This window comes from Hylaeus volcanicus, chromosome 1 (genome assembly GCF_026283585.1).
Source record: "Hylaeus volcanicus isolate JK05 chromosome 1, UHH_iyHylVolc1.0_haploid, whole genome shotgun sequence".
NCBI classification, from domain to species: Eukaryota; Metazoa; Arthropoda; class Insecta; order Hymenoptera; family Colletidae; genus Hylaeus; species Hylaeus volcanicus.
In genome coordinates, this window is record NC_071976.1 from 1511701 (window position 1) to 1538067 (window position 26367).

Here is a 26367-nt window from a genome sequence, read left to right on the forward strand (position 1 = left end):
AACCAATGTTGCTTCGAATCCCATCGATCCGAGGAAAAGAGATATAGATCAAGAGATGTATATCACGCTACAAGAAACGTGCACTCTTCATCGAAGATGTAGATACTTTTGACGACGCTCTATCGATTCTCAGAGCTAAAAATCGTGGACCCCGAGGCAGAAAATTTACACAGCTACGAAATCTACATTTCAATGCAGATCCACTGTAATTCTTCGTTCTGTCCCCTGTTGGCCTAGAGTAGGAAGGTAATGCCGTTGTAATTTGTGTTTACGACCCTCCACAGAGCCATTGCATTGCTCGATGAGTCTCCTGTTAGGAGAGGCATCGATCCAGCGACGAAAAGAAGAGAACATTTCTGGTGGAATCTCATTAATGGAAATAGGCTTGGAATACAGATAAACGAGAACATGATTCATACTAAGGTTTCGCAGAGGCGATATCTAGGGCGTTGCAACCTTCGGGAAGTTGAATTAGAACCGATACTATCAGGTGTAAAATTTGAAGAAAGTCTAACCTACTCAAACAAAATTCGATTCAAAGGTGAGAATGCTGAAGTCCTCGAGGGAAGTCTTTGCGATATAAACTACAGAGTGCAAAGGGTTAATTCGATCGCATCGATATTCCTCTATCCCAACCCCCAGAGTTCGTGGCAACTCGAGCAAAGTCCAACAGAAGCTCGTCCGAGAGACACGAACCGTGTGTTATCCAAGGGACAAAAGATAGCCGTGCCCAATTGGTTTCCAGGCGACTTTGAGGAACTCCAACGGAAGTGTCGGCCAAGTCCAACTTTGACGAACAGCAATTCGGTGGAAATAAAAGTCAGCTCGCAAAGAGACCTGTTCCTTGTTTGAGCGGTTCAAAGAACATCGCTACACCACGCTCCCTGGCTCTGTGCACGCGTTCCATTAATATTCATGAGCTGGTAGGATCCGCTTAATTATCACAGCCATAGACTGTTCTGGTAATCTCACGGGCGTGAAGGTTTCATTTGAATAAATAGAAACGTGTCTTCGCGACGTGCGCGTAGTAGTCTATCCTGCGGCGTGTTAATTCGTCAAGGTTTGATGTGTATTTCCCCTAACGGTCCGAATTCGAGCGCTGAACATGTATAATTCCGAGCAAGTTGACGCGTACTTTGTCGTCTGTTATCGAAACAACGATGGACGTACAAACGTACGCCTGTTAAACGTCGTAAATATCGTACCATATCAAACTTTCTTAGCATGAATGAGCAAGTTAGCCTGTGACTCACTGTGTAAGCGTACCGTATCGATCTCCATTGAATGAAACCAAACAGAACATTCTTGAGAGTAAACGCGTATAGTTAACGATCGATACAGCTGCCTACGAGCATTTGATTACAGCTGTCCGATATGGAACATCGTCCTAACAGAGAGACGCCGATTTCTGTGAAATTTTTCAATGAATAAATGTCGGAAATGGAACTGGAACGATGTATCGGTTTTCAGAACATGCTGGAGTATCTTTTACTATACCAATAACACGAGTAGCGTACGTAAACTTCTTTTCGCTAGATTTCGTTCACGACGCGAGGACTTTTCATCATTGTGCTTCTCTGTACGTCTCGGATAATCGAAAGCTAGCGCCGCGAGAGAAAGAAAGAATGAAGCGGAAAGAAAGGGGGTGGGAAGCTCGAACGAGCTACAGAACGAGCTGGCACAGAGGATTCAGTCGTGGATGCCGCCTACTAAAAACGTAACGTAATAATTAGCGGTCGAGCGGCACGCTAATTAAGGTAAAAGCAGAGGGAATAAAAGGCTACCCGCTTTAACGGCAAGGTTTCAAACTTGGCTTTAGCGTGCTCCCGTTTCTCAGCTTTTCCCGCTCAGCCCTTCGATTCCTTTCAGCCCGATTCGATTATACGCGACACCTGCCCCTACAAAACTCCTTGTTTGACGATTCAATGACGTTCGACTAAATGTCTCCATGTTGTTCTCAACTCAATTACAACTCTCTAGGACGACCTCGCTGTACTTTCTTCAAAGTTTATCGAACAGCGGTTATGTACTTTCACTGGCGAATGCGAAGTAAAGACGTTAACGCTGAGGCAAATTGTTCCATCTTGTGTGGCTTGATTTGTATACAGTCTTTAGACAAATTAGTTAAACTTAAAATGGCGAACCATTCAGCAGCGAACGCGTTCATCAGCTGATCCACGTTAGACACGTGTACGGTATTATTTATCTTGGGCGAGGAAGTAATTTTTCAGGTCATCGATCCGCTGTGCACAGCGTATATAGTCGACTATAGAGATGTCTATCCGATAGGACAGTGCACTTAGCCTCGAAGAAGGAATTCACGATCGGGGTACTGTTCCCGATCACCCTGCTTGATTTACGTCGCACGAGAACAATAAGCGTTGGAACAATCTGTCTCGCTCGAAAGAGCATTCAGGATGAGCCTTAACGGTGAAAGCCGGACCGGAAGGATTGACGATCCGTGACCACCGACACGACAATGCAAACGGTACCTAAGCCTTTCGCTGGCAGAAAATGTACAGCGTTTGCTCTTGGAACGTGACCCGAACGTTTCGTGCAGCAGCCCACCGTTACTGAAATTCGAGGATTGTCGTTGATAATAACGAATTTGTGCCTTTCAGGAGAGGTGGAGACTTTGATGCAAAGAAACTCTTGTATTTAGAGCTAGGTACCCTAGTATAACCTTTAATAATGATAATAAAAATTCATATTATAATACTTGCAGACTAAAATAAATTCCCATTTAGATTCAATTTCTGCAAGTACGTTTGCAAAGATTTTATTTCGCATAAAGACCCACACGTTTATCATTCTAACGAATCTGGAATGTATATTTGTAGGTCGTAAAGAAGCGTGCGCCCCGCGAGATTCACTGGAACGAAGAAAGACGAAAGGTGGAATGGAGTGTAAGAGGAGAAAGCTCTGTGCATTTAACGCGCGAGAGGAATATGACTCGAACGTGTAACGGAGATGCACGAAGAGGAACACAGCCACGGATCCATGAATATTTATACCGCGGTTATATCGCAGAAGTAGCGGTCGCTATAAAAAAGGAAGGCTCGCTGGCAGGGCGAGCGAAGCGCAAACTTAGGCGCAACTTCAAACATCGAATAAATGACTCTATCAACCATGGAAGAAGCATTAGCGACGCGACGAAAATGGTTGCGTCTAACTACGCGATCGATATCTTGATTTGTCGCTTTCGACTCGACCTATGATTTAAATAACCGCCCTCCAAATTACACTGCTATTAATGGAAATTATTAATGGCGCTCGTTTACATGCGTTATTAACGATTTCGCGGTCATTCCTGTACCGCTATGATTAAACCAGTAACCGATTATTATGGAGCGCGTTTTCAACGCAATGGTATTTATAAATCCATAATGGATCCATCTGATTTGACCAAAAATTAAACTACATTTAGGTAAATTATATCGATAAAGCAATGGCAGTGGTCGAACAATATTTAAAGAATCGTGTATTAAAGCTCTTCGAAATCGGTTAGGTTCCTTAACTTTCCCAACAACAATTTCCTTTCAGACGAGAAGTGTTTTATTTTACGACTTGTATCTTAGATAGAAAATTTTTCAGCGAGTTAAATAGCTGTTGCTGGCATGAATAGCACGAAACACGTTACCTACTCGCGCGCGGATAAGGATAACTTAATCGCGAGGAGGTGCACTAAATTGCTTCTTAATTGCTAGCCACGAAGCTGCTTGTGTGTACACACACACACACACATACGCGCGCGCGGGCATTTGCATCCTCGTGCGTTTGTGTGGAAGCGAGTAAACTAGCGAGCAAGAGAGATGGTAAGAGAGAGAGAACAGCCACGTGTATGCAAATCCATGGCATCCTTCACCGCTTGACGTGAAAGCTCATGTGCCCAAAGTTCGATTGCGCTTATATGCGATCGCGATTGGTCGCCTCAGAGGCGTGGGAGACAAAGCAATTACGTCGTCAGACTGGATCCAATCTGATACTCTGCTCCCATTATATTGTTCATTTCCTCGATGAAACTGACATTATCCTAGAAAGCTTGTCACGGATCGAGTTACGTTTGGTTAACATCCGATAACCAGGGGATTGGATTTCTTCTTCCTAGACACTGTCACCGCGGTGAAACTAGCAACAAAGTGGCGCGTGTCTACTAAAAAGAAAACATCGCGTTCTATGCACACTGACGTCCATGTGCGACCTACTCTCGATGAAGGAGGCTCCCAGGTAAAAACACCTGTTCTAGCAAACAACTTTGTATTCCTTCGAATTTATTAAAAATTATTTCGTGTAATTCTATCGAATGAATTTCAAACTACTGCTCCCATTGACTCGAGTACGATCTTAATTCAATGACATTCTATGCTACCCGTAAACATATACAGGTGCGCGAATTGAAATATAATTTGAAAGTAAACATACACGATCGTCGCTGTACGTTGCGGCGATTTATTTCAAGACCTATAATTGGAGTCGCATGTTTATTAATGAGCTCGCGTGCCGTAGTTCCTGCGCGTACCAACGAACTTCTGACTTTCGTTTTTCGCGGATTCATTGGTGTTATCGCAACGAGTCGGATACGGGATACCTTGACGAAGACGAGTGTAGATTCATTTTTCTCGCGTCCCAACGACGCGATTGAAGATTCGTTCTTTTCGCGTGCCAACATTAGTGGCGCGTTCGAAACCAGAGCAACGAGACGTACAGGCGCATCGAATGTCGGAAACGGTTCGATCGAACGACTTCCGGTCTCTGTAAACCTCGAAACGGAAGATTACTGTCCATCTGGGGACGTCAAACTGCATATACATGCGTGCGTTGTGATTGCAGGAAGCATTGCGCGTGACGTATGCTCCTACAATGATGAGCGATATAGTTCGCGTTCTACAGCAATGCCTCCCATGAATGTGAATATTGCGCGAACCTGTTGTACTGGTTTATCGGGATGTCGTATTGTCCTGATCTTTTTTATGCTCCGATGAACCTTTTTTGGTTCGGTTTGGATTCAACGAACAAAGCCGGGTGCATCCAATTCGATTAGTGACAGCAAACAAACAGAAATTTAAAAAAAAAAAAAAAGAACCTCTCGCTGCACTCTTCGAGGTTGACGATCACTGGTTGCGTGTTCAGTGGGAAGGGAGAGGAAACGCAAATGAAGAGTCGAGACCATTAGTCGGAGCACGGAGTTAAAAATTGCAGGGCGTTACAAGCTCCATGGAAATTGAAGGATGTCGGTGGAATTGGTAACACGACGGTTGCGTCACATTCTCGTCGCGGCATTGAAAACGGCCAAAAGCACCGCGAGCCATTTAAGGTGCTTGTGTCTCGACGCGTTCCCATTTTGCTTTAAAGGTTGCGCTCTCGTAACCGGCTGAGGTCTTCGGGTGAACAAACCAACGCAACGCGATTTAAGACCTCTCTCGATCGAATCCAGCCAAGGTTGACGCGAAAAACGAAAGGAAAACAAACTGGCTGTTTATTACATAAATAGACTTTATTCAAAAACAATTTATTTGGAAACATCGAACCTATCGATTAATTTAGATAAATGTCGGACATAAAAGGTACGAATACTTATGGGACATGCATTCGAACGAGTCTGGCGGGAGTTCATTCGTCGATGCAACTTTTTCTTCCCCCTGTTGTTTCATCGTGATCATTGGTAGATCTCCGTGCCACGATTCGCGTCTCCCTCGATTCGTTCGACGAGAAATTCGCTGCGAAGCGTATCACCGTAACCTACTCGGTTCTTTCTCGGTGGCACGTTGTTCATTCAATGGAGCACAAGTGGATACACGAACGGAAGCGTGTTAATAGCAGCGGGACGACATTTTTCATTTATATTCCCTCTCTGTAACGATATCCGGCCAGCTCGTCGACTTCGTTGTGATTTCAGCCGAGATTAAAATTTATTTCGAACTTCGTCCCGTTTGTTCAAACTATTTGAACTCGATGACTCTTGCCACTGGCCCAGAGGCGATTAAATTTCGATTCTGTCCAAAGTGAAATATTTATTTTGGAGAAGTTTCTTTCAACGATTACCGATATCTTGGAGGGAGAGCAGAGGGGTGGATCGGGGAAAGTCGGAAAACACGCATGAGAGGAGACGCCGTATCTCTATATTTCGTTTCTCGCCGACCGAGTTTCAGCCGCGTACTCTTGGGCATCGTAAATGTGACTCCGTTGATAAACGTATTACGATTGGTTTCCTCCTCTTCTTCGTTTTATATTTACCGCGGTAGTGCTTCTTTGTCCGTGGATTACGAGAAAGTGCGCCCCCCCGTAAATTGCATTCGCTTCATTTCAGCCAGCGACTCGACTAGATAATTACCTGGAACGGTCAGACGTACTCGAGTGAAAAGTTTTACTGCACACCGGCGTCGACCAACGGAAATATTTTAACGGACTCGAAGAAATTGTTTTTAACCCCTTGCGCCCGGATGGCTCCTCGGAGGGACGTTGCAAACTTTGTTAACGGTTGCACTCTGTAAACTTGGAACGCAATGTTTCAAAGACGAAGAAATAGTTGCGGATAAGAAGAAGATAAAGAAGTAGCAGTAGATATAGAGTGTGCCTGGCGTAGGGCATCGATGTAACTGACTTCAGCATTTCGCTATCACGAAGCTCGTTAAAAAGTGAGAGTTACACCTGGGGAACTCTCCTTGCAAGAAGCAAATGAACGGAAGTGGAAGATCGTTGGAACAGTGGCGCGACTCGTAGTTAACGGCGGATTCTTGCAGCGTGGGAACGCTCGTGCTCCGGATGAGCCTAGCCTTCGCAGAGTTCAGGGCGCAGGAATGCTCACTGGCGAGTTCTTCTTTCGATATCTTCTTTGCTTCTTTTCTGTTTATCGAGGCTTTTCCAAAGGACCACCTCCCTCTATATATACCTCTATATACATTTTGTTATAATTACTTCCAGAATACCATTGCTATCTTCTCGATAAAATAAAAAATTTCATTAAGTGTGCGTGACACTTCGACACATGGTCCTTCCAACTTACTGACATTTTTTTGCAGCTTCGTCCGCTCTTTTGTTGCCCACGATTCTCTGACGGAATCCAACCAGTTTTATTTTTCGAATAAAGCCTGAATCCGTCGCGAATAAATTCGCGATATTTAAATTTTGTACAAAATTTGCCCCGCTCTGTTACATCGAAATAAAACGAAAGGAAAAAAATTCTACGGAGAATTCGGAGCGACGTATCCTATACGAGGGTGGTCGTCGAATGTCCGGATGGCCGGAAGGAGCTCGACCAACGTGTATTTCGATAATCGAGATTCCGCCGGGTGACCACGTATTTGCATGCTACTTTATCGGGCAATAAATATTTATTAGAATTTACTGCCGCGTCGGCTGCCTACGAGGTAAAACCCGGCGTCGAAAAATCGATACATTGCGAGGCGGATCTCGGTCGACAGTTTCTGTGCGACAAGAATTCAGCGTCGTCGTTGTGGAGGGCGAAGGCTACGTTTCATTTCTACTATTTTCTTTCGATCGGCAATAACGACGAATTAAGGACGAGTGCACGTGTACATGGACTTTTGATCGATGCAGTTTGAGATAGCGATTTCGACCAAACATTGCAACGATCCAGTGCACCAGTTTCTGGTCTGGAACAATCTGCCACTAATCGCGAGAAATCAATGTTGCACCGAATGTGCCCAAGGAATGCAATCTCGAGTCAATTTCGTGGCAATGTTCGAGTAATCCACAGTTTCGTCAAAGTACACGACAGTAAAATGAAACGTAAAGTCGTTTGCAAAAGTTCGATTCCACGGTCCATATTGCGCATCGTTTCGACCCGAGCTAACAACTCCGCCCTTTTTTTCTATCATCACCCTGCTCCAAGCTTTCCGCGAAGAAGATTTCTACCTTGAAGTGGACCGTGAATAATACCGTTCCGCGGAGAAGTATGCTTCACGCTGCAGCGTGAAAATGCACCGAGGCGTAACCGAATCCCCCGCGCCGCTTTCGATGAGATTGCACCGCGATATTCCGCAGTTTTCACTGATGAAAAGAAACTCGGGCGAACAAGACACGATCGAGACCGAAACTCGGTCAGAATTTAACATCCTATTATGGGAGAAAGATTGAAACCTCCTATTTACGTAACGGAAAGATTCGCCGAAGAATCTCCTCGCGGTAATTTAACGGAGAAGCTTCTGTTTCCACGATGGAATAATTCATTGTACAACTTCCCGCGAGATGGTAAACATTTTCTTACGTCCAATGTAACAAGTTGTTTTTCAACACACACGTTTTGATACAAGATAAACAACCTTTCTCTGCGCGCGACATCGGTGGACCTGTCCCTTGTATTTGCTCCGTGCAAATATTAACGCGATCTGAACTTGTTTGTAGTTTCATGCCATGAAACAAATATTAGCGGATTTGTTTCGGAATGACGCGTACTCGCAACAAAACATTGCAATTTGCTTTTCCTGACGCGATATTCGACGTCGCAAATAACAGTCTTTTATATAAAGGAAATATCAAAAAATATTTTCGTAAAGGCTTCGGTAAACGTGAAACTAGTTTCGATTATTTATCGCCACTTATTTGGACTCCTCATAAAATCGGAGAATTTTCCTGTGGCATGGTAAATGGTAATAAATTGCGCTCTAGCCCTGCGCTTTCCGTTTCGAGATTATTCCAGAAATATTGTACACCGCGCTGAAGATTCTCATTCATGATATACAACTCGAAACGGGTTTACGATACACGGGCACAAGAACGCCCACGTTTGCACTTCCAGCGATATACACCGAGTTCGGTGGTGAAATAGGGAAACGCGCTAACGTAATTCATTTCGAAAACAAACCTCGATGAAACTTTCCAAGGGAAATTACGCGCGAGCGTGAAAAGTTTGCCAAAAGTTTGCAATCGATGATTTTTTTTCCCCTTTCGGGCTTAGTCGACTCTGAAGCACCCCTGTAAAGGTATACGGTTACGAAAAGAAAAAGAGCACGTACGCGCGGAAACGCGATCGTTGTCCGCTCCGATTAAAACGTCGAGCGATACGCACAAGGATGAGCAAAATTCTGATCTAGTTAGTTATCGAAGATAAAAGTTGCGAGATGAATTATACAATGGATCGAACGAACAAAAATTGGATCGATTATTTTTATAATTATACCAGGGTTAATGGAATCGCCACAACATCGATAATTAAAATATGCAATCATTGTATGTTGCTTTTATTCGGTATCTATTATTCCAATTAAATTTTGCCCGTCCGTGTTTACTAACTGTATTAAAAGCAAATAAGAGCAGCAAAAAAAAAAAGAGTCCACGCTTCGGGGAACTCACCGTACAAACAACAAACACTGCACTGTGTGATTCGGTGTGTAATACCTAGAACGTCAATTCCAACGAAGAATTAAACAAACCGGGTAAAATAAACCCCGCACGACGGTTGCCCTTTCAGCGAGGTTCCGTTAGGAAGATTAATTGGAATCCTCTCTCTCGTGCTATCTTTTAACACACACTGCCTTGTAGCGCGTCGCGAGATCCTTTTGAAAACACCAAACAATTTCGAATATTCCCAGTTCTCTTTTTTATAGCGCACAATTTGTACCAGAGAATGTCCCTGGATGGATCGAGAGTCTCGATGAAAATTTTTCGAGAATTTACATTATATATTCTTTAAAAAATGATTTCATTGTTGGTTACACAAGCTGGAGAACTGTTCCTGCCAAACAAGATTGGACAGATTGCCCATTCACCGCCCAATTACTCGCAATCAAATTAGGTTCCAACGTTAAACGAATAAAGGCGTTCAATTGCGAATAAATCGCTATTCAGACTTTTCAATCGTCGTCATTTATTCGAATAAAATTCCGATTGTAATTCAGGGGCATTCTTCGTGGCTGCTCGCGATATCTTAGGACACGTACACGATACACACACTGCACTTTTTAAATATTTCGAGAATGCACACTCGCAACGAGGAGACCTCGAGAGAAGATCGAGCACACCGAACACCGGTTCGCAGAGGACTGAAGAAGGAAGAGGCTCGGCTCGAGCGACGCTGTCGACCTGTTCGGGGCCACACCGGGCCTTCTATAGTGGGGGCAGTCCCCTTTGGTCGAGCAGCCCTCGAGGTACGACTGGATCGTTGCAGGGCTGCGCGTTGCCTGCTGTCAGAAGCAAGGAACGACTTCTGTCGAGTTATTATCAAGTGTAAAGTGGTCCAAATACATGAATATGCATTGTTAAAAAGTTTGGAAATTTTCAACAGAATTTTGTTGAAACTCTTTGACCCTTTGGGGGCCTACGTCGAGGTCCTACGTCCTATCTCGACGAGAAACTGAATTTCAAATATTCTTAAAATATTCTGCAGGCCATCGTTGATGGAAACTATTGTAATTCCCACTTAAATGCATACGTATCGTAAACATCTGTCTACTCACGAGATAATCTAATGCTTCATTGTTAACAACCACCAACGGCACGAATACCTACGCTGAGAATTTCGTCACAGGTTCGTCCAGGTAATCCCGACTTACCTGCAACAAAAAAGAGAAGCAAAGTCAGCGACAAAGAACTGGACGAGAATCTTTGTTACGACTAATTCCTACGTCAATACGATTTACGTTATCAGTGCCGCAAAGATTCTCCGCTAATTCTCAACCCGCTCGAGTCCTCTCGACCTCTTCTGCCCTCTCCAATCTTTATCTCGAGTGGAAGTGGCGAGGCGCGGTGCCAGCCGACTGCTCGAGCCAATGCTTTTCCAATAAGCTCCTGAAATTCGGTACCTCCCTGTCGAAAGGAAGAGAAATTCGAAGGTCGGTAGACGAGGAATCCTAGTAGCCGAATCGAGGAGGACGAGGAACGATCCAGGGGATGAAAGAGGAGCAAAAGAGTCGGACTCGACTTGAATAATGCACGACGCGTATATCCTCAGTCGGACCTAGTCGTGTCTTCAGACTTTCGACAACTAGAGGAATCAGCTTTCGCGAATTCCTTATCACCCGTTGTCTCTCTTATACCCTTTGGCTATCGTCAACTGCCAGGAAAAACGGCTGAAGAAGGTCTTAATGAAATTTTTCATGAAGGCGCCACCCTCACACACCTTCGATTCGTGACCCAAATACTCCTCTTGCAAAAAGTGTTTAATTAAGGACGCCATCGCGAGTTCAATCTGGAAATGGATCGAAGCTCTCTCTGTGTGTCTGATCCACCGTTCTCTAACGTAGGAGGCAATTTTTAAAATAGTTTCCGGAGACAACCGGACCAGTCCAAAACATTAGTCGGAAAGCTGTGTAACTTGGTTTAATAGGTTAACGAGTCTCGACGAAAAATAATATCTTGGCGTCGTTTCTAGTACGTACAGGACAAAATCGAGCTTCATCCGAGTGTAATATTCTCTGGACGGGAGACAAGAGGCAATAAAGTTTACGAGGTTGCATTTAGTAGGACGGTAAATATCGATATAGGAGAGGAACAAGCTAGCGCACTGATAGCTTCGCGAATTTAAGTGTCCTGATATTTATGCCCCTACAAATTATACTAGACACTGCGAAACGTTCAGAACCTTTTACGTAACGGACAGTTTCGTCATTCACACCTAACGTTTTAGAATTGAAAATCCTAGTCTACAACGAAGATATATACATGACAAAGACGAGCGTTTATCTAACGTTTTTAAAGTACCGATTACACGAGCGTTTACCGCTTGTTTCAGAAATCTATTCTATTGTCTGGCAGTATCGAACAATGCGATAACGTACATCGAAGAGGAAGCATTTTTCTTTTGCTCGAGGTTCCGCAAAACATCATAGGTCACCCGATAAATTTGCCTCGAGCAGTTGCGATATTTGCTAAATCATTTTCGGCGTGCAGGTGTTGGATCGAAACAAGGGTTCACGGTAGTTTTTCACGAACCTTGAACGAGGGACCCACGTGGGACGCGTATCGGGCTTATGGCAGCCCCGAAGGCAGCAGGTGGTGGCTACAGATTCACCTGGACCTTTCGGATTTCAGGCGTTTCCGAGTTCATATATAACGAATTTCCTTCGCGTTAACGCTAAAACTTCCAAGCTGGTTGACTCGACACACTTTTCGTGGACTGTTATTACATTAGAACACTAATTACGTGGAAGAATAGATTTTTCAAAAATTTTGCAAACTGCTCTTCGTTACTTTTAGACCTTTCAGTATGAAAAAACGTAAAATCTCGAGGGAAGACAGCGAAATTTGTTCCAATAGCGATACTTCCCCTCCGTTACATTCGGTAGCAGTTGGAAAGTAAAAAGAAGCCAAAGTATCTTCCAATCTTTAGGAGTTCGAGTTGGGAAAATTTAAAACAGAAAGTTCTGAATCTCGATTACTAAACCTCTCTTCCACTCCAGCTCCTCTCAAGAAGGGAAAACGAGAACCAATATATTTTTAAGGACTATCAGTGGCGGAACGTGCCCACCTCTCCCTCCAGGCCTCTCGAAGGAGCCAGCGATCTCCAGATGGGCTCGTTAAGCCTCGGCCACAGAAAACAACCTGGTCCCATCGTCTCCGTAGCAAATGTTACAAGCCTCCGAGGAACAGCTGTCGTTTCACGGTAAAAACCGGAGGCGAACGAGACGAGTGTCGTCACCGAGAGCTCCTCTGCATCTGCATAGTGCATAGACCAGGATGTACGCCAGAGATGGCCGAAGTTCTTACTTCGAAAGGAAAATAAAACATGAAAAAAACATTACATTCGTCGCTCGAATAAATTGTTCGTTTCGGTAGTTAAAACGACAAATTTTTGGGAAAGTGGAATCGATCATGGGTTGGTTTTATTCATCGGCCAGCGTTCGAATAAAATTGTGCCCCATTACCGGAGGAACAGGACACGAAGAAGACGTGCGCGCTATACTGCCACGGCAATATGGCAGAAGCTCGAGAACTTCGCCACCTATGAATACATTGCAGATGTTTAACAAGAGCTGACACGTTTGACGCACTCGCGACCCACCCACGCGTTGACTCCTCCGGAGATAAGGCGAGCCCGTATGCGCGAGATGTCTTGGAAAATATGGTTCTGCTGTGAATCTTGAATGAGACGACGTTTTACCTAGGGGGTGTTCGACACGTGTCGGTGTACGTGTGCACGCACCGAGGAAACTAAGCTAGAAAACTAAGCTAGAAAACTGTATAGAAGAATTAAATAAAAAAATTGGTATTTGTTTGGTCGATTTATTTATCGAACTGTTGATGATTATCGCGACAGAAAAATAGTACTCGATGAAATTGAATTCGATAACCGAGTAGAAACGTAAACGCCCTTTCGATTAAACGGCAAAATTAATTATCCGATACTGGATAAATCTATCTCGAGGCAGAAACGAAATAAAGTTCTGAATCGAGCCGAGTTCGATAGTAATTAAAATATCGATTGGCGTGCTCGTCCTTTCTCTTAACGCGAATCAACATCTCCTCCGACAGCTCTAATTGTTTACGTGCCATTCGCGCAACTGCAACTGCAACTTTCAGCCTCCGACGATACATCGATACATCCAACACGTTTCGATCGATATTACAGATACGATCCTCGCGATACAGAAACGAATGTATCGAACCAAATAATACAAATAGCGAAATGCCGTTTTATACGCGGAATCATTTATATCGACCACACCCTGCGCGAAGAAGTAATATCCGAATGCCTCCAATATTCCAAAATATTTGCATTACAAGTCACGTTTGTCGTTTCTCATCCGAAACGCAATATCCTTTGTTCTATCGCTTTGCGTAACTTCAGCGACACACCGAGGAGTCCACCTAACTCTTGAACGAAATGAAACGAAGGGAAGCATCCCCGGGAAGAAAGGAAAATGGAAGAGACCGGGGAATCCTCCGGATATCGTATTTTCTCGCGATGCATTACACCAGGCTGGTGTGTATGTGGGTGTCTATCCCTATCTCCACCTATTTCTCTCCGTGTGTTTATCCCTATTCCCTTCTATTTTTCTTTGCGTGTCTGGGTTAGGTCCATCTTCTTCCACTCCTTCCTGTGTGTTTTCCATACTATTTGGAGCGTCCTGTATCTCTAGCAACCTGAATCTTTAGCATCCTGTATCTGTAGCACCCAGAATCTCTAGCATCCACCTCCTCCCGCTCTCCCCTGTGTTTTCCACGCCCTTTGAAGCATCCTGTATCCTCGGCACGAGTAGAAACGAGGTTAGGGAAGAATGACTAAGAGCGTCGAGGGTGGGTCATGCGAGGGGTGAATTTGCGCTTTTCTGAAATTTCCCTAAGACCCGTTCAACCTCCTTCCAAGGCAGCTTTCGAAGATCCGTTGTTGTCCGATGACGTATCGCGGGACCCAGATTCGAGTTTCTCCTTCCAATTTTGACGTGCATCATTTATTCGTACTTCCTGCGTTGCTTCAAGTAACTCTGTTGAATATTTAACTTTGCACGCGATTCTAGGCGGAGCCTTTCAGAGGTCTTTGCAATCTTTTAAAAGCTACCAGTCCAGTACAAAGAGTATATAGTACAGAAAATACGCGGGTGCCTGATATTTCGATAAATAAATCTCAATACCCATAACTGCAAATAACACAATTATTTTCTTAATTCCTTCCGGGAATAAAATTTTCTCAAGCTTGTCCGTCTTGTTTCGAGCCAGCGTCGCGAACACAGTCGAATTTCCTGCCACGACGAGACTGCTTTTCTCGAGTCGACGTTCATTCGTCCGTGTTTTCGAGTCACCTTGTATTCGATGGCGAGGGCGGTCGGAAAATCGAGGGTGGAACAGGGTGACTAACTGCACGAGCACGAGGAGGGTGGCTAAGAGTGCGCGATGCGAATACCGAGTGTCTTTAATACTGGGTGTCCCCCCACGAAATACTCGCACGAATGTCGTTCCACTATCGACCCCTCTGTCGCTCGTGTTTCAAATTTATTCGTGTTTTAGGTCATTTACAACCTCGTGAATCGTTGAAACGTTGAAAATGACACGTTTCATGTACGCTGCGCGGTTCCGTCGTCATTAAAGTCCCGTGACGTCGTGGGTGCTGTGCAAACACGGCTTTCAGAGCAGTAATAGAATAAGAGAAAGGTATCCGGAACTTGGAAGGAAGCTGATAAGTTTCTGAGCCGAAGGGACGAGCGAGGGAGTCTGCGAAGGGTAGAACCAGAGGGTAGGAGGTCGTGTGTTCGTCACGTGCTGGGTGTTACGTGGCTCCATTCAACACCGTTGATACGTACATCCCTGATGGATCGTGCCTGAGAACCGTATTGCTGGACACAGACTCGTAACCGAGAAATAAATGTGTCGATTTGCTTAGTTGACACTCGCAGACCAGTTCTGGCGTTGTTATCAAGTAAATTGGACGGGGGAAGAAAAGGGGTTCTCCTGGAGGGTTCCTGTATCGCTTCGGGAATTTATTTTCAATGACAAAGTGCTGCTATCGGTGTACTTATCGTCGGTGTGCCTTGATTCATTTTTCAAATTTAATCGTAATCACGCGTATTTTTCGATTTGTCCCAACTGACAACCCTTTCGAGTATGCAACCGAGTCTAGGCGTTGTGTAAATGGACAGCACTCTTGTCAACCTCGCAATTACTCGTTCCGTTATAAATCACGTGTTCGGCACGTTTATTATTCGTTCGAAGGTATCGGGTTCGAGCGTGCATTAGTATCAATTAAGGTCCGCGGGGATTCATCATTTATCGCGCGTCATTTGCATTCTTTCATCCGGGACGTATAACGGACGAATTGATTTATTGGACAGAAATCGATGATCGACTGGATCGCTCGTTGTCGGCGTTACTTTGCAGAAACTGTCCCTGCCATTAGCTGGCGCAAGGGACGTTCTCGTGACTCACTCAATGGGAGTGCACCCTCCTGCAGAAATATGACGCTTCTGAAAACCCGACGCTGCGATTTTGGCTATAGACCTTTATTTCGATTGTCTGTAAATACAATTTTATTACGTTACTTTTCTCGACACGTCCAGACAGACTCTCCCTCGATCGTCTCGCGCATCTGGAGCTACGCTTACAACGATACCGTTAGTGTTTTATTAGAAAATAAAATATCTGTTCGAGGAATATCGTTGATGGTATCGAAGGGCTGCTCTCAGGGTCCCGGTACTTTGTCCTTGAAACAATGCCGATAGCGGTTCGATATCGGGGTGGTTGTCGTTTGCTTTCGAAACACCCCATATACGAGGTCACCCCACCGCGAGATATTGATTTAGTATTACGAGAGAGAGAGAGAGAGAGAGAGAGAGAGAGAGAGAGAGAGAGACCTCCACTCCACAACAAAGCCCATTCTGTCGGCCCCGTTTCTCGTATTCAGCGGGACGCGTTTGCTGCTTTTTCGAAAACGAATTCGACAAAGCGCGTGGACGATCACAATGGCACGTGTTCGCGAGGCTAACTTCCGGGGCTAGTACTTTCTCCCCGTGCGTAGTTTCTTTCTCTTTCACGTCTTCCACGGGAGTCGGCTACGTTCCCTCGTGGTTCCAGAGCAAGTGCCCCTTCGCGCGGGCTCCTTTGCTTTGCGTTGCTCTGGGACCCCTAACGGGGATAATTGAAACGGCCCAACTGGAAAGTATGCTCCTCTGAGAAGCCTGGAAGTTCTTAGAAACCGGTGGTATTATTAAAGCAGAGACGTCGTCGAAGGGATTTAATTCCGAGGGAATTCCGACGAATTTTTTAATACCACCTGGTGTTGATTTACTTTTGTGAACCATACATTTTCCCCTTTGTTTTCTTTACGAGGAATAGTAAAAATCACGAGAGAACTTCTGTCCGCTACCGTACACCCTTTGTGAATAATGCAAAGTTTAATTTTGTTTCCGTTCGAGCGCACTCGAGCTTCTAGATTCTAGATACGCGGAAACTACGACAGAACACGGCAATAACGATAAAAATAATCGGCAACCGAACACGAAACTATGCGACGATGGTCACGTATCCGTCCAGTCACGAAGAGGACATTTCGCACCGAATCAGAGAGACGTTTCTCGCTTTCAAACAATAAACTTCCATTGCATGGACAGAAACGAGCCAGACGACGAAAAACCATGGGAAGAGATAACCATAAACTTTGCGCGTCAAGTGTGGAATTCGTTCAACTCGATTAATCTGTCTGCGACTGTACAACTACGTGTGCAAACGTATTTTATTATTAAAAAACCTTCGGATAAATTCCTTATATTTTTGCCTAAAGATATCTGGAGAAAAAAAAACGATGAAAAATGCCACGATAAACATGATGCTCGCGAGCTACTACGAAATCTGACCAGAATTAGGTTGCCTCGTGAATGATTCTTGGTCCTGAGTGCAGCGAGCAGGGAATCGTCTACCGCGTGAAAATTTCATCGATTAATCCCGCAGGAAGAATCGATCGACGGATATACTATTCGTATCTAATTTCTAAGCCGATTAAAAGTACGATCATTTTAACGGCAAAAATCAATGATACAACCGGGCCGAGATACGTTTTTGTACCATGTTTCTCGATGTTACGGAAATACAATGCGGATGGCAGCTATGCAAAGGTTTCGCGTCAAAATATTTCGTTGTTTACTTGTTCCTTCGGCTCAAGGACTTACGATATGGATTCTCCGTACACGGACGTATTTTCATTCCAACTGGCGATGGTGTACGTGAATTTCATCGCGGCCTTTGTTGACTCGACAGAGTTATTTCCCTGGGCGATTCCCACCTCAGCTCTGACTCCCTTTCGTCCAGAACGGTGTTCGCGGTGGATTGATGAGCTCTAAGAACAGGTTAAGGAGGGATTCCAGTGAAACAGGATCAAGGACTCGTAACCCTTTGCATTAGAAGCCATCTCGCAGATATGCCGCCCAGGGATATTTTCTTTATTTTATCTTTCGTTTCTGTTATAAAGAAGCTTTCGTCTAAACAAGCTCGTTCAGATGGTGGACTACTCTTACGAAGGTGTTGAGCGTGACCGAGGGGACGTGTATGGTGTCTCTTGTACGCCTAACTCGAGTCACTGAGAGGTCCACGAATGCTAGAGACCTGGATGCTTGTAAATTCCATTCTGAGACGTTAAAATCTCGAGGACAAGTTCTTGAATCATTGAGTGGAGCCCAACGATGAGCTACCTCATTCTTATCTTTGTCCACCTCGATATCCATTAACACCGCAGCAGAAGAAACTTTTTCTTCTCGTTGCTATACTCGCTTGCGTTTAACTTATTTAATCTTTTTCTTCGTTATCTTTCCTTTTCACAAGCTCGCCGCAAAAAGGAAGTGTGCAGAGACAACGCGTTCAACTAATTTACTTAGCGCGAAGGCGGTGTCACGCAGGAAATTCAATTTTCCTGCGACGAAGAAACACGCGCGAAACACCCGAGCGAGTTTGCGAAACAGAGGAAAATCCTTGCGAATTTACAGGCTCCCCGAAACAAGGAAATTCGCAGCCCAGGAGAGGAGAAAGACGAGACGCTTTTGAACGGCGACCGCGATTATTCTCCGGGAAGAAAGAACAGGAACAGATGGAGGAAAGATAATCCTTGGATAATCCTAATCGACGGATTACCACTCGTTTGGCACGAATCGGTCGTTCAACTTTCTCGTAACGTCGCACCTGTGAACTACTTTTTAAGATTCGTACTTCGTTAACTGTCCATTGTTTATTCAAGGGGACGAGCCAGTCAAATTTCACCGATTCGAGTCCAAGGAAACGAACACGAACCCTAAGTTCTCCTTTCGATGAAACGTGCAACGCGGCTACTAATTTCACGAATGATTAAAATTAATATTCTACTCGTGGTTACATTTTGTCATCCTTATCAGCCCTGATTACTCGTCCCCTCGAATTACACGGTTCCATTTTCGCGAGGCGTTCGAAGTATTTTCGGTATCAGATCGGGTACCCGTCAGGGCGACGTTCGAGGGATCCCCTTTTAATCGTTCTCGCCGAGAAAACAGAGGAAAGCTTCGACCAAGTGGAAATCCAATAACAGATCCTGCGACAGCGACGAATGCCAGCAGCGATTCCTCGTGGAAGTGGCGTACCGTGTACCAAAAAAATGTAGCAAATGGCCGAAAGCAATTCCGTCCGTAAAATTCTGACGTTGCGGGAGTACTTGTCGGAATTGTTCGGGGGCGAAAGCATTCGCGGCACGGAAAATAAAAAGGGCTCTTCGGCCAGAACAACACGTGAAAAATTGGTTCAACGACGACGAATCGGTTTGACATCCGTCGAAACGTTCCAAAATTGACGTCGAGAATTTCACACGGTCCCCGAGCAGGGTTCGCGAGCCGCACGAGAGACGCGGAAGACGCGAAACCGATTTATTATCGACAGAATACCCGTTATTCTCCGTCTGTGGTGAAACCAGGCCGAACGTCCGTTATACGTCGCTCCAATTTTGCTCCTAGGAGCGAATCGATGGAAACGCGAGTATGCTTCCATCAGCGCGATGGAATCGCTTTATCTCCACTTCCATTTAGCTATGCTTTCGATCTATAACCGGCAGGCCGAACAGAAACTGGTTTGACGATCCGATATCGATCGTCTGACAGCAGTTGTTCGCGATTAGGTTCCACTAATGAAGGTCAGTCACTCAGAGGAGTACTTTGTCGACGCTCGCTGTCTCTGTGATCTTTGAGAATCAATCCTGCGGAAACTGGTGAACCTACCATCCCGACAATACGCGCACGGAAAACAAAATCTGTTGCTTATTTGAATTAACAAAATTAATTTATGGGAAAATCGAGTATTTGTCGCGAATATGGCTCCCGCGCGCATATCCTGGAAGAGAAACGAAGTCTGGGAAACGAAGGTACGCGGGACAGAAATAGAGAAGCTCAAGTATCCTTTGGCGCGCGTTTAACCTCCGAAAAAATTCCTCGTGAATCCACTTTTAGAGAAACGCCGCGCGCTCCGCATCGGTAGGGAGGAGTACAAAAGGCTCGAGTATTGTTTACCCTGACGTGGGGGTTGGCTGAGGAGAGAGTCGGTGGAGGAGAATCGCAGAGAATTCGACCGCGCGATAAAGGGATGACAAGGAAGCCTCGCTCGAGTGCCAGAGCCTGACTTCTCCCCTTTTTACTCAGCGAAAGGCATGTAAACGAATGAAAATGAGAGGCAAACGGCCGAATTGGTCTCGGATCTTGGTTGGTGTTGCTCGTTGCCACTGAAAATTAATAAACTTCGTGCCAACGATCAGTTCTAAATAAAAATACCAACGCTCCACTCTGTACCCATTTTAAAAGGATGACAACACGACAAACTACGGTTGAAAGTTGATACGCCAACGAGCAGGTAACCCCGGTGGTGCAAGCTCAACGTCGGCTTCTATCGCGAATTCGCCAGCCGCATTGGAAGCTACAGGTACACGCTTCTTGGAGTGACAAAACCAATACTCGAGTTCAACGTGTCGGGAGCTAACAGGCCAAACTGATGGCAAACTCGAGGGTGGCCAACGTAAGCTGACGTTGTACGCAAACTCAAGGAACATCGCGTGGGTCAATCACCCGAAAAAGAACAGACATCTTGGATAACGAAACGCTAAGGCTCGATTAACACGAGAATGTATCTAAATACGTGGGACTCGCTTCGTTCGACATATAGAAACAGTAAAAAAAAGTTCCATGCAAATATGTCCCCTGGACGAGTCCTATCACCGATTCCACGCGTGCAAACGCATAGGAAAATGAACGAACGTCAAAAAACAGGCACGGTGAAGGGAGAACCTGACGATGGTGCTTTCGCTGGACACGGGCAAAAGGCATACAGATCTATTCACACGTACCGGCGTGGCACACAGGCCCGCGTCCACCGCAACGCGTCCATAAAGCAACACCCACGCAAACGTTTTTCTATGTCTGCACGCGTGGATGGTGCACAGGGTAGAAGAGTGCAGGACCGATGGAACGAGGCGAAATGGTTGGGACGCAGCCTGGTTCAAGGTAGGAGGTAGTTCAGTTTAGTTTGGGGTCTTGGTTTGGGTTCGAGTCCCTCAGCCGCGCACCACCGTTCCACCATCGCCACAGTCCTACTCCCGCAGGGGCGGAACTCGATAGACTGCGGGGGATGAGGGTTGCTGCTCGTGGATCAATACCACGGCGGGTTGCAGGGTGTGCAGGGGCTTGCCACGTCGTGTGGCACGCGCATACGCCTACTATCCGCAGGAGCGACGAGGACACCCGTAACCGGTTGCGCGTTGGACGGACGGGAACAGACGAGGAAGAGGGAAGATCGAACGGGCGGAACTGTTGATTCGCTGAAAATACTGGTGGGTTTTCAGGCGATTTTCCCTGGTTTATTAAGAATCGACTCGACAGCCCTCCTCGCGTGCGGAACCTGGCCACCACCGAATCGGTAGTGCCTGGCACCGCGATCGTATCGAGAATGCTTCACAGGTGAAATCGATGCCTCTTGACGCACGATGCCTGAGAGTTCGAATCGATCTGCTGAGAACATTTTATGGGATACAGGCTTTTTCAAAAGGGCTTCATTGTTTATATTCTTTATTCCTTTGAACGAGAAAGGACTAATCAAAATATGACGTGTATTTCGAGATAGTAGCGACGCTACTGCGCACGCAGTCTACGCAGCGCTTGGCGACACTTTCGCGTTCAAGCTCTCGGTAACGAAACCTTCTTACGGACATAATCTTTTTTCGAAAACGTTGGATACGATACTAATTGAACCTCTTTTTCGTAAATTTCGTCATTTCTATATGTTCTAAAGAAAGGCAGCTCGGCAAGGTACAAAAGCTGACATTTGCGATGCGATACCGAATGAATTACGACAAAAGGAAGACGCTCGATGGAAAATGGTAACATTGTTAGCCGCTGAAGATCCCATCGGTTTCAATTTTTAAAACACGGTAGACGGCTCTCCGTTAGAGCGAGACCATTCGAAAGAACGCTCATGTGTAATGAGACATGTACCCTTAGGCGATGTACCCTTGACAGCACGAGTAGACGCGTTTCCCTTTCAACAAAGACCTTGTCTTCCCTTGATCAGAACCAATTTGTTTTCTTCTGCGAGCAATAACATGTCACCGCGGTATATAATTCTCTGGTTATTTACGTACCTGCCATTGTGACCTTAATGAAAGTTATATTAGTAGCTTCATCTAAGTACCGTAGTCTATATTTACATCCTGGTGCGACAGCTAAAGGTTGTATCGCGTATGGTAATACCTCTCCGTTGAACGTAAATCTGGCATAAATAAACTTGTTACAAGCGTAACTCTATACGCGATAATATCCTGGGGACAGCAGACACATTGCTGCAGATGGGGTAACAAAGTTACTACGGTTCGGGTTGATCTCGTTCAACCTGCGAGCCGCGTTACACAGCCATTCCTGCTGCTTGTCACACCAAAATTGTACCGAAATTTGTTTTGCAAACAAACGCGGACGTTAGCTCGAGGATTGATGGTTTCGGAGAAGAGAGTTTGGAATTCCGTGTGTTCGGAGTTTGCGGCAACACGGTTTCGTTTCGAATTGTACAAATTGAAAGGAACTTCTATTTGTCCACGTTTGGAATCAATCTAGCGTGTTTCGGAAATAGAGCTTGTTGATTTTGGTTGCTTTCACAGAAATACTGGCTTCATTTATTACACAATAGCAACGATTTTTAGGTCTACGACATTCTAAAGGTCTACACGTTCCCTTTGTAGGTGGTACTCTGGCGCTAGAGGTCATAATTCCAAGCTACAACAAAAAATAGCAGCCAGATAAAGCAGAAAAACACAACGCGTTGAAAATTATTTTTTTTCATTTCAATTTTCCCTCCGACCCGACCACGATACGGTATTCCGATTCCGAGCGAGTCGTTTCGGCGAGAAACAGCAGAATCCCTTTATTTTAAAAACGCGCGTGGAGCGTAAACGCGTACGCTTCAGCTCGAGCAGAAAATATTAAAGTGCGTACACGGTCCGCCGCGCGGCGAGTACAGCCCGGGTGACCATAAAATCGTAGCCATACGATTACGACTGTAGCTTCCTTTTACCGCGTTGGCTGATCCGCTGGTATTAGCCCTAAGCTGCTTTGCGCGCGTGGGACGAAGACGGACGATACGGGGAGCGAGGAAGAGCGACGAGGAGGAGACGAGGCGACGTTAACGCGGGAAAACGAAAAGGGAACGAGCGGGAACGCGAAGAGGAAGGGCGAACCTGAAACGACCTGTAGTAGGGTGACTCCAGAACGGGGGCTCTCTCGCACGGTCCTGGGATACCTGTGGCTCCACACGACCATCGCAGCGATGCTTTTTTCTCGTCTCCCCTTTGTCCACCCCCTAATTCTTTTTTTCCCTTTTGGCTTCCACCCTTTTCTCCTCGTTTCGTCCCTTTTTTTTTTTTACCTATTCACTGCGTCATGCCAGTCGACGCGAGCATTATCGTGGATATCGACCACAGATTCGGCCACTGATAACGAGTTTCTCGTTCGAACGCGGACGCACACAGGGCTCGATCGCTCGCGACTCTTTGCCAGTCTGTTCCCGTTTGGAACAGCTCCCTGTGACTCGTGCGACATGAGCGAGAATTTAATGTTCTTAACGGGTGGCTGTTTAAAATTGACCAGTACGCGAAATTCAACGATGACCGTGGAGAACTACCGCACTGGAAACGACGATGATTCGATACGAGAGAGAAATATTTACGGAGCGGAAGTTAATCGTTTTGCTGTTGGGAAGAAACGATCGATGAACTGTTACGTTCCAACAGAGTAAAGACAACGGTCTGTCGATCGGTATCGACTACTGCCACCGAATATCGACGAGTACAAGTAACCCGCACTGCGAGTGTGCGTGGAATGCATAAATAAATAAGTGAAAATGTCAGAGGTAGTCGCGCCTCGATCGTGGAGCGTGAACTGAAACTGCGAGCGAGGTATTTCGGGAAATTCTTGCAAATAACAAGATGTCCGCGCTTAATGGGAGGTCAAAGCATACTTTTTTTCTCTAAGAGTTTCCTAGTCACGAAGAAAAGGGGAATTCGTACCACGGCTGCGTTATTAATATGATCTTGCAACGAGACGGAAAGTTTCATCGCGAGACGCGTTCGTTATTCTTCTCCACCGCCTTATGAAGTTTTAACGATCTCGTCGTTGCATTCTTTATGCAGATCGAGCGTTCCACTATGAATAACTTCGATCGAGGCTTAATATTCCATCAGCGAGACAAGTCATTCCGCGAATCGAGGGGACTGATTATTGCATCGCGACTCGTCGATACATACTACTGAATGGAGTAAATGGAAACAAAGACAAAGACGCGATCGAGTTCTTTTCAATACCACGATTATCGACCCTCGCGGTACAGAAGCAACGACAGCTTCGATTGTCTGCGATCTATCGCATCTACAAGCTTGAAGCTCGGAGAAACCAAACAAGATGAAAATTGTCGAGCTTCGTCTGCAAAATTAACGAGAGGACACTCCTAAAAATCTCTGGGAAGTAGAGCTATAAAATTGGGTTTTATCGAGTCCTCGAGTTCGAAAGAAGAACAAAACCTTGGACAAATTAATATGAATTAATTGCTTTGAAACTCGTAATTAATAACTTAAGCTCTAGGCCCTAGAGTCTAGGGTATCGGAATTGGGTCAGCGCTAATCCGATCGTATTTAATTTCGTTATAACTTCACGGCTGACACTGAGATCGTTTTGTTCGTATAACTTTATCGAACGTATCTATACGGAGTAGCCCGTAATGAAAATCCGAAAATAACTGAAATCGCAAAGGGCTAACGCATGGGTGATTCAGAGAGATTTTACAGACGATCTGTCCCCCGATTTCCAATCCTGTTTTTATCTTCTTCCATGAAAATAAAAAAAAAAACAGCTACGCGTAGGAAGGGTACGTGGAATAAATAAACGGAACTTTAAATTTGTCCGCGTTTCGACGTGGAATTTAGTCACGAGCGACGCAGTCAGCGAGCACGCACTCACATATCTTGCATGGAACGCGCGAAACGGATGAACGGGCAAGAAATTAATTACTTTTTTACCCCACGACTGCGGCAAACGCTCGCTCGGATCTGCGCGCGTATCGCTTTTCTTTTTTATTTTGATTTTTTTACAGGGCCGCCGCCGCTCAAAAGCTTCCAAAAACGTGCTCGTCAATTCTTCGTCCACCGATCGGAATTACACGGGTCCGCGTATCCCCGTGTATCAAATTCGAAATTCACCGTGGCCATCTTTCCCCGCGATTAAGTCCTCCCAGGGCTGTTTCGACGTGCGACAGGCTGCAATAAACTTTATCCCCGATGCAGTTCCTCTGTTTTACAGCTTTTCCGCGTTTCCCGTGGACGATATACGTCATTTTACCGCGTCGTTGCGCCGCCATAATTCGAATATAGGTTGGTGCAGGTGTCTGTTCGAATAGATGAACATCAAGAAGGTCAGATGGCATTTTTTCTTACGAAGGAAGCACAGTATGAGAGAATGTCATCGGGAATTTTGTGACTCTACTTTTAATAAATATCTGAATGAATCCGTTGCAAAACGGGGACCGTGAACTACTCTAACCGCTTGAATGGAAGGGTTTGCGATAAAGCGAACATCGATCGACTTCCCAGAGAGCCTAGCCTCGTCACACGGTGGGGTGAAAATGGTTAAAACTCGTAAAACAGCAGACGATCGTAAAACTCGTGAATGAAAGCAGTTTCCTCGCTTCGCGTTGGCCCCCTCCTTCCTCTGGAAAAATTATGACGGCCGAACGATCGTTATTCCGTACAAACGACGTCGGAGCAATATTAAAATCCGGTATTTCTCTTTTAATTGAAAAGGAACTGTGCACTCGCGCTTCGCTCTCTTTACTCGTGGCATACGTAATTAGCGAAGAATAATAACAACGATATACACGGAGCATCTGTCGACTGAGAACACGAGCACAAAATTGTTACGACCGTTCTACGCGAATAAGTGAATACAAAATTTGGAATAAAATATTCTCTGAGAGGATTGAGAGCGAGTAACGTGTCCGACCATAACCAAGTACTTCCACTTGCACTGCTCGAACATTTATTCCACTATCGAGTATTCGTCGAATATCGATGCAAATTGCACGTGGTCCCAAATCCAATGGTACCTCGGATAACAAGGAAATTTATCACGTCCACCTTCCATGCTGGATGCGATTGGTAATTCTCGCTCTATGCAAGGGAAACTACCCTCGTAATTGCACCGAAAAGCTATTCGCGTGGCAAGTAAACTATAAGGAGCAGAAAAGAAGATTGTCTTCCGGTTGGAAGGAAGAACCGAGGCGCAACTGCCAGAGAAAAATGGCGGACCGGACGGTATATATTTCGCGGGCGAAAGCCACGTGTAGCAATCAAGCAAACGGGCCAGGTAAAGTGATCCTTAGGTAAAAGCACCTGCCGTGATGACCGGTAGTATCCCTGAGAACCGATTTATCGAGCTGGAAGGTCGACGATCA

At 45.4% G+C, this 26367-nt stretch overlaps 1 protein-coding gene across 4 annotated transcripts in view; it reads right to left on the bottom strand.

The window, feature by feature from the left end:
• Positions 1 to 26367, bottom strand: part of LOC128873095 (kazrin) — a 70182-nt gene that overhangs the window by 33913 nt on the left and 9902 nt on the right. The window contains exon 3 of one of the 4 annotated variants that reach the window (XM_054116376.1): positions 9313 to 10511. The exons of the other annotated variants lie outside the window; for them this stretch is intronic. The gene's annotated coding sequence lies outside the window, so the exon portion shown is untranslated. The remainder of the gene's footprint in view (positions 1 to 9312; positions 10512 to 26367) is intronic. 4 annotated transcript variants of the gene reach the window in all.